At 40.0% G+C, this 7,932-nt stretch overlaps 1 long non-coding RNA gene across 1 annotated transcript in view; it reads right to left on the bottom strand.

The window, feature by feature from the left end:
- Positions 1-2,552: 2,552 nt before the first annotated feature.
- Positions 2,553-7,932, bottom strand: part of LOC131812995 (uncharacterized) — a 108,105-nt gene continuing 102,725 nt past the window's right edge. Inside the window, exon 3 of the long non-coding RNA XR_009346572.1 lies at positions 2,553-2,671. This is a non-coding gene — a long non-coding RNA (uncharacterized LOC131812995). The remainder of the gene's footprint in view (positions 2,672-7,932) is intronic.

Raw genomic sequence — 7,932 nt, 5'->3', positions numbered from 1 at the left:
TTTATGCATCTGCCAAGCTTACTCTATGTACAGTATTTTCTTAACTATTTGTATATCTACTGGTTCTTATGAAAGACAACTTGAAATTAAAATTAATAAAAACAAAGAATTCTTGATCAACAATAAGAGGACATAGGTTGGTAAGTCTGGCTATATCATCTATTGAACATAAATAGACAACGAAAACCAAATTTGACAAAGTCATTGACATATCTGCACAAGGTACAAAAACAGAAACTATATTGTTATGTAAATGTAGATGATAGCATTTTCCCTTTTTTTTTTTTTTTAAAGACTTTATTTATTTGACAGAGAGAAAGAGGGTGAGAAAGAGAGAAAGTATGAGTGGGAAGAGCAGCAGAGGGAAAGGGAGAAGCAGACTCCCCATCGAGCAGGAAGCCTAATGGGGGGCTCCATCCCAGGACCCTGGGATTACCACCTGAGCTGAAGGAAGATGCTAAACCAACTGAGCCACCCAAGAGCCCCAGTTTTTTTCTTTAAAAAAAATTAATGTAAATTAATGTAAAAATATTAATCCTTTAATGTTTTCCCCTTTTTCATAATGTATTTTATTGTCATGATTTTATATATCATATATAAACACATATATGTTCATAGAAAAATTTTACTATATTTCTTTTCTTGTCACTATTATTATTCATGCGTTTCATGGTTATTACTGAAGATCATTTCATTGCTTGGGGGGGGGGCATTCAAAATTATCTGTCTTTGTGTGTCTGAAGTGCTAGGCTCACCACTTTTCCGCAGCTGTGCTTTACAAAAGAGAAAACTAAGACGAAGCAACAGGAAGTACCCAAGTCCCTAAATTTAAGGACAGCTTGGAGATACAAGACATGAAGATACACTGCTATCCCCAGAGCCCATGCTTGAGCGCAGAGCAGGCTAAAGTTAACTGTAGGCTGATAGACGGAATGCTGTGGTCAACTTCATGTGTATTCATAACTTTTACTTGAATATAAGTCAATCCCATTCTTAAAGCCTCTCACCCAGAGTGCTTTGCTTCACCCAAACAAATTTTTCCACTAAAAAATAAATATCAACTGTGAAACAGCCTATTTATGTAAGCAAAAACATTATCTAATCCTCACTTATTATGATTCATACATATACAATGTACTTGATTATACTTTTTGGTAATATTACATTTCTAGTAAAGTTTATTAAAAACAGAACTCTTCAGGAGATGCAAAGGGAATCGCTGTGAAAATCCACAATAAACCCCATACTCCCAGCCTCATTCCCCTAGTTAATGTCGTTCTCGAAGATATACACAGGAAAGGCATACGGGGCCCCTTCTCAGTTGTGTTATACTATATGCTGTTTCCATGGGAATACATACTCAGGAGATGAAATCATAAAGTACTCTAGAAGGTGCTAATATCTCAATGGAGCATAATAACCCGCTGAAAGTATCTATAGTCACATAAAATATGGCAAAGGCGAACAATGGAAATTTGGAGGAGGAGAGAGAAGGAGCATCTGATACGGCAGACCAAGTTGATACGAACACCCTTGCTAAGTTTAAAGCTGTGTTTAATAACTGTGAGTCACAGGTAATAATAAAATGCCATTGACTGCAATTTAATTTGGTCAGGGTCAGTGTTTACCCTTTGAGTATTCAAATTTCTCTCCTTTGATCCCTCTCTTTCAGTCCCGTAGAAGTTCAACCCAGCAAATTCTTTTCCCAACTTTTTCTATCCTGTCCTTATTCTCCATCTTTATCTGCTAGTTTTCAGGACATCAGTACCAAGTGATTTACAAAGATCACCTCATTATATTTTAGAATGCACTGATCATTTAGAAATTACTTTCTTTTCTATTTTGCTGCTGAGGAAATCGAGAATCAGAGAGGTCCACAGAGCTCATGAGCTAGATCAACACTCGAACCCAGGTCTCTCTGATGCTACACTGCAGTTCCTTGTTGATGCCATGAGGCATGAGGCTCGGGATTCACCTCTTTTGGATTTGACAAACTTACAAATATCTTATGAAATGGGACAGTTTCCTGCAGGTGTGACAGGAATCCTAGTTCAGCTTCAAGCTATCCCAGTACAGCCAATCGGTAAGGACAAAAGGGCACGAGGAGTTTTCTCTAGGAGTCAGATGTCATGAATGGATTAGCCAAGAGAGAGAAGGTTCAGAATATATGTATCTAAAGGAATTGCACAAGAACAAGGGGTGAAGGTATCTCAGAATGTTCCTGCTGGGCCCCTTGAACACATGTCCAAGCCCTATGTCGCGAGGCTGGGACACCAGCTGAAGGAGCTCTTCCCATGACGGACTCTGATACGTGAATGTCAGCTGGGCTGACCAGAGTATAAAATGGAAAGTAGAGCTGGAGAAAGCACTGGCCTAGCCCCACATAGAAAATGATGGGGTTTGGGGATCAGTGAGGGTCCATTATCTGCAATAACAAACAGACTCCAAAAAGTATAATGGCTCAAGCATAGATGTGTTCTTGTTGTTTGCTTACTTTTGATTATGTTTTGGGTGTCTGCGTGGGCGTGTGCCCGCATGCGCACATACTTACTCAGAAATAGTCCAAGGTTGGCAGTCTGGTCTGGAAGAATGACCTTGGTCACAAGTCATTTGAAGATCTAGGCTCCTTCACCTTTGGCAGAGTTTTCACCATCCTCTCGGGCATTAGCATCTAGCCAGAGGAAGGGAAGAGCAGAGAGATGATCACCCATGAGATGTTCAATGAATCAGGTCTGAAAGTGACACCCCTCCCTTCCATTCACACCCTCTGATTTGAGATCAGCCTCTATGGCCAAATCTGACTGTGAGGGAGCCTGAAAAGTGTGATCTTGCTGGGTGCTCACAAAGGAAAGGAATCGCCTAGAAGACTCCAGGGAATGCGTGCCCATTGCCAAGGGCAACTTTGGGAATTCCAGGTGTAACTCAGAAGTCAGCATTCTCAAAGAGGATTCCAGTCCTTGCAGTGGGAGTGCAAGCCCTTGTGGCCTCACGTCAGCAGAGAAGGCCAGAGTTAGTGGCCGTCTATCAATGAGAGCCGGGAGGAAGATAGCTGTTGTCCTGCGGTAGCAGAGATACCTTCTCAGGCTGGGTGACAGCAGTTACTGCAAGAGTCAAAGACCCCCAAAACTTGACTGCTGATTTTTAAATATCCAGACAGTAAAAGCAGGACCAAAAAAAGAAACGAATGCTATTCATAACCATTCTACTTGGAGATTAAAATTATGAACATTTTGGTGTATAGCCTACCAAATGCTCGCTTACCCTCTCTCTCACTCACTCACTATCTATATTGTTTTATGTGTACGTGTGTGCGTGTATGTGTGTTCTTTTTAATGATATATATTTCCGTACCTTGCTTTTTTCACTTAACTATTCAAGACTCTTGCTCTTCCATTAAGTAGACAATCATGTGCGATCAAGTCAATTCTTGATAAATGAAATTTTAGTCCTTTTCTCCTTTATATTTATTTATATTCTTTTTGTTTATAAAAAAAAAAAGTTGCAGTGGAAATCCTTGTTCATATATCTTGAGTCACTCTTTGAATCATGTACATTGGAAGAATTGCCAGACAAAACAACTGATGGATCACACATCATTCACACCTGCATAATTGGGGGCAAAACCCTGAGAGCATGCACCTGGGTGGCTCAGTGGGTTAAGCCTCTGCCTTCTGCTCAGGTCATGATCTCAGGGTTCTGGGATCAAGCCCCGCATCTGGCTCTCTGCTCAGCGGGGAGCCTGCTTCCCCCCCACCCCGACCCAGCCTGCCTCTCTGTCTACTTGTGATCTCTCTCTGTGTCAAATAAATAAAATAAAATAAAATAAAATAAAATAAAATAAAAACCTGAAGTGCATCCTCAAATTCCGCTTGAGAAAATTATACTCACTTACCTTCACAGTATATGAATGCGTGATCCCTAGAGTTACAAACACTAGGAAGCTCTATAATTTTTAACATTTGTCCAAAAAAAAGCCAACAAAGGTGAAACTCCCATTCTTATTTTAACTTGCATTTCTCTGATTATGAGTGCAGTACGGCATTTATTCAAATGCTTACTGGCCATCTCCCATTACTGTATTTGAATCCCTAGCAGCTCAGTGCTCCACCCCCTCCCCACCAGTGCTATTTCTTTTCAGAAAATTTGTATTATGCTAATGTTTATTTTAGATGAACCTTAAAAATAATTTAATAAAAAATTGTTTTTATTAAGACTCTGTTAAATATATAAGTTTGCTCATTGAAAAATGGCATTACTAGAGTATTCACACAAGAACCAAGGGTAACTTCTCATTTATTCTCCCCTTTTTATGATATTGGATGGATTTTTATAGTTTTTCATGTAAGCTCTGAATCTTTAGTTTTTCTATTTATTCCTGAATATCTTTATGTCTTAAGCTGTATTTTGTACCAGAATGTTCACCATTGTATTTCTTATCTGCTTCTTCTTGTTACAAATGAGTTTTGCTAAGTTCGTTTTTTAATCAGCCACATTATTGGTTCTTATTTTTATATCTAGTTGGTTTCTTGGGTTCTTACGAAATAAGAAATCTGACTTTTTTCTGAATTTCTCTTGCTTTATTTTCTTAACTACTTGCATGGCTTATTTTTCTAAAACAGCATAACGTACCAGTGGTGATAACAGACGTGTTTGGCTTGTGTCTCATTTAAAGGAAATGGCATTGTGTTTGAATTTATGTTCGTGTGTGTGAATAAGAATGTATATTCATGTTTATCATATGAAGGAAACAGCATCTTAATTCTGTTCCTCTTAGACTTTTAACAAGGAACAATGGATAAAAGTTATTCAATGTCTTTTTTTAAAGTAGGCTCCATGACAGTGTGGAGCCCAGTGGGGGACTTGAACTCACAATCCCAAAATCAAGACCTGAGTTAAAGTCATGAGTTGGATGCTTAACCAACTGAGCCACCCAGGAATCCCTACTAAAGGCCTTTTATTATTTTTTCAAGATTTATTTATTTATTTGAAAGAAGGAGTGAGAGAGCCTGGTGTGCTCATAAGTAGAAGGAGAGGCAGAGGGAGAGAGAGACAAGTAGTCTTCCTGCTGAGCAGGAGTTCAGGAAGGGCTGGATCCCAGGACCCTGAAATCATGACCTAAACTGAAATCAAGAGTCAGAGGCTTTAACTGACTGAGCTACCTAGGCGGCTCCTATATGCCATATGGATATGCTATATCCATCAAGAAAGTCATTCTTTGAGCTGGGTTCTACATTTGGCAGGGAGTTTCTAAGCAAAAATAGGGGAATAATTCTAGTTACATTGTATTCATTGCCTATAACATGGAAGGACAAATCTTGAATTCTGTAAAGCCATACCTCCAATAATCTCAAATTTAGCCAAGTATTATAAAAACAACTTCAGTGTACTCTTTAAAAAACAAATGATGACATAAAAGCTGTTTAAGGAGAGCAAAATAATTGTCATGAAACTGAACAAAGATCAAATAATTAATTGTGTGGAAAACCTGGAACTTCATTGCCCCCCCCCCCCAGGGATTACAAGGTGAAACCAAAATAAAGATGTCTAAGGGCTCGTAAGAGATAGGTATACAGTTGCTTCGTACCTTGAAGAAAAGCAAAGAGTTGCCTTTTAAAATAGACTTATTTTTTATTCATGGGCTCCTTCAGGGGAATGAAGGAGTTGATCTATAATGTCTCTTTCATGTATGCTGAGCCAAAATGAGGGACCACTAGAAGTAGCGGCCACTAACAGCCACTGGAAATCGTGGCAAAGAACGTCAGAGATTTCAGAGTAAGGGAGGGGCTAGTTTTGGTCTGAGCTAATTGACCTGCAAGGACCCAGTTACCTAGCAGAGAGGAAAAACAGAGTTGTGGTTTCTCTAGGAAACCTTTCTGTATTTCATCTTCCACTTCCATTCCTAATAAAACTGGACTCTTCTCTCCATCTAAGCCTTGTATTACTTAGTCTGCCTCTCTTTGGCACTTCCTCTTCTATTTATATACTATCCTTTTCCAACTAGAATATAAGACCACTGAAGGCAAAATTCATGTGTTTATCTCACTCCTACCCACACCCTAGAGCATTCAACACAGGTCCTGTGGACAGCAGATGCCAAGCAATAAACACTCATTGACAGAATAAATGAGTGATAAGTGTAAGCTTAGCTTAGATCCCTTAACAGAATTACGACTGATCATAAGAATGGTAACAATAGCCAATTTTTATGAAGTGCCTAGTATGTGCCAAGACTTTAATAGGCATTATCCCTTTAATCCTTATAATGGTCTTGGTAGGTAGATACCATTATCCTCACTCAAGAGATGAAGAAACAGGACCCAGAGATGTCAACTCACTTGCCAAGGCTCCCATAGAAGGGACTGGAAGGCCTTTCTGACATCAAAAACCATGTTCTTTCCAGTGTCCTGAGTTGTCAGATGTCAATAGGAATTTCAGCTTATTACACAAGCTGTCTGGTGTTCCTCTTATGCAGAGATTCCTTTGAAGAATTTTAGAAGGAAAAAATATGTTCAGATGTGGGTGGGATTTCCAATGAATTTTGAAATTGGAGAAAATGTATTGCCAAGCACTAAACAAACACTGGATCTGCTTTATGAGTTAATGGATTAAGTTGGATTTCAGCGGCATTCCTTCACTGTACACAGCATACGCAGGCTCATGCCTTTCTTCAAAGCTTCGGAGCAGTTGGTCTTGATCACAGACACGGCCAACGAGCTCGGCTGCTTGGAAGAGATCTACACACAGGGTCTGTGTCCGAGACTGCCGCTCTTTCCAAAAATGTTTGTCAAAGCATTCTGAAGCCCAAACGGCCTTCCTGAGAGCAGGAGAGATGGTTCCCTAAAATACCTTTCCTTAGTTTAAAATATAAAGCTTGTGGAGTCAGGAACGCTGTCTGTGTAATAGTGCCTCGATAATCATTGGTTCAAAGAACTGAGCAAAATTTAGCATGCTGGTGTTTAAGTCAGGTCCTACCAAATCTGGTTTTTCTGTACACAGTCCTAAAAGTCCTGAAAGGGAAAATCCAAAATGCAAGTTGTGAGCAAAAACAGAGAAAAAAAAAAAACCCACAGTCACTGGGTGCTTGCTCATGAAGGGCCTTATGTACCATGCACAGAAGGAAAAAAAATCACTAGAATAAGCACATTGAAAAGTGAGACAAGTAGCTTTAAATATTGATAAAATTTAAAGCGAGAATAGATAACTGTTACCAACTGGCATAATACCAAGCAGTTGTTAATTAGACTGCTGGAACTTCCTGCTAGAAAGTCTGAGACTGGATACAGGCTAGGAGAAGAAAGATTATCTTGATCCACTCTCTTTTTTTTTTTTTTAAGATTTTATTTATTTATTTTTTAGAGAGAGAGAAAGAGAGAAGAACACAAAGAGGGAGAGCAGCAGGCAGAGGGAGAAGGGGAAGCAGCATCTCTGCTGAGCTGGGAGCCCGATGCGGGATTTGATCCCAGGACCCTGGTATCAAGACCCGAGTCCAAGGCAGATGCTTAACCGGCTGAGCCACCCAGGCGCCCCCCGATTCACTTTTAATGTGTGGGAGTCCTACTGGTGACAGGGCTGGTGCTCCTGCCCTGCGTGGACTGAATTCGCTAGGCTTAAGAAGAAAAAGAAAGGTTATGCCTTTAAGAGAAAGTCTGGTCTGCCCATCATTTATTCAGCTATAAGACTTAGTAAAGAAGCATTAATTTCTCTTATCAAATAGATCTGAGGAACTGAAATGGTAAGGATAACTTTCCCTTGACTGGAAACTCAGACTGCCAAGGCCCAGGATACAGTCTGCTTCTTTTCTTTGTCAAGTAAGAAGGTATAGGGGAGGACCACAGGACCTTTCGGCTGGCCTCTGTCCCATCCAACACGCATGCCCAAACCGGCGAGTGACACTGGCAGAAGTGGGACGAGGGAATGGGCCGGAGCAGGAGG

The sequence above is a fragment of the Mustela lutreola genome, chromosome 12 (genome assembly GCF_030435805.1).
Source record: "Mustela lutreola isolate mMusLut2 chromosome 12, mMusLut2.pri, whole genome shotgun sequence".
NCBI lineage: Eukaryota > Metazoa > Chordata > Mammalia > Carnivora > Mustelidae > Mustela > Mustela lutreola.
The sequence above is the reverse complement of the archived record's forward strand: the minus strand, read 5'-3'. Positions and strand labels throughout refer to the sequence as shown.